This window comes from Triticum aestivum, chromosome 5D (assembly GCF_018294505.1).
Source record: "Triticum aestivum cultivar Chinese Spring chromosome 5D, IWGSC CS RefSeq v2.1, whole genome shotgun sequence".
NCBI lineage: Eukaryota > Viridiplantae > Streptophyta > Magnoliopsida > Poales > Poaceae > Triticum > Triticum aestivum.
Window position 1 is genome coordinate 189,527,805 of NC_057808.1, and position 1,795 is coordinate 189,529,599.

Genomic DNA, 1,795 nt, shown 5'->3' on the forward strand with positions numbered 1-1,795 from the left:
TGCCGCATGGTAAGAACTTGTAAGATATTGATATTTGCTTTACTGTGAGCACTTTACAATCACATCCTAGTAGTTCATAGGAACATTATTCTCGAATTTTGTTTCTTGTTTCTACTAATATGACAGGTTCCGGAGATAGAAGTTCTTGGACGACGGACACATCTTCACCATCACGAGAGTTTGGACAACACACACAAGCACATAGTCAGGTTATCTCTTTACCGTCATTTGAGGGTAGATTTAACTCTGCTATTTATCTAGCTTGGGAGCTTGAAGTAGAACAAGTTTTTAGTCACCATGACTTTTCTGAACTTGAGCGAGTACGAGCTGCCACTAGAGCATTTACTGGTTTTGCTTCTGTTTGGTGGAGTGTGCATTGTAAGAAAAACATTGATAACCAACCCACAACTTGGAAAGATTTGAAAGATGTAATGAGACAACAATTTTTCCCTCCTTACTATCGTCATGAATTGCTTCGCAAATTTGAACAATTTAAACAAGGCAACAACACTGTTCATGCTTACTACCAAGAGTTCAAATCTTATATGCATCATTGTGACATAGAAGAATCTGAGGATGATACAATGAATAGATTTTTTGGTGGTTTGAACCATGATATTCAGGCACGATTTCAGTATATTCCTCGTAGCATTACTGGTATGTATGTTCGTGCTTGTACCTTTGAGAGACAGTTACAGGAGGATGCATTGGGTGACTACAACAACTACTATTCTAGTTCATGCTCACCACCACCGCTTGGTTCCTCCACCGTTGCACCTACTAGAGCAGCCACACCTCAGATTGTGAGCGCGACATCATCTCAAGAGTATGGTACATTGCCATCATCCGTACCTACATCAGCTACATCTTTGCGACAAGGTAACTGTAAAGGTATTGATGATATAACTTCACATGAGAATGATGCATGCCTAGTTAACTTGAATACATCATGTGTTGAGTTACCTGTTGATTTGAGCGCATCACCTATTTTAGAGAATCATGTTACTGTCATGAATGCGTCATGTGATCAAACAACTGAAATACCAACAATTTTGAGTGCACCCAATGAATTAACTGTTGATGCAAAAGAACCAATGTTTAATCATTTTGATATGACCTCTAATCTTGGTGATGATTCTGTGTCAAATGACTTATTGCATGTTTGCTTATTTAAGCATGTTGTAGCATGTAAATTTGATGCAAGTAAGGTTTATTCACCAATGTTGGGATGGTTTAATGATGAATATTGTCAATCTTTTCATATGAATAAGAGCTTCACTTATATGTGCAAACTGAGTTGCAATACTTTCATGCCTTCTACTTCTTGTGATAATATTTTGGCTTTATATTTTATTAACTATCAAAGTTGCTCATGTATACATGTGTCATATGTGCAAAATCCACGGGAAGTAAAAATGGATGACATATACATATACAACATGTATACCTTGTCTCTTTTGTTAGCCACATTTCAGATTAAGCAACGCCGAGGACGGCTTTATTTTCAAGAAGGGGAGGATGATGAGGACATGACTACCTTGGATACGACAAAAAATATTGCATACATGCATATTTGTCAGGTGATTTCTAGTGCAAACTATTCGATAATCTATTTATGTTATCCAGAACAAAAATACTTCACACACTTTTGTGTTTTGTCTAATTGCAGGTGTATGGGACATTTGTACAATCCACATATGAAGATAGGGGAAAAGGAGAAGTTTAGCTTCTCTTCAAAAAGTCCTCTCACGTCACTTTTGGGCCAAGATAAGACAGAGTCCAAGTCTCTCACGTT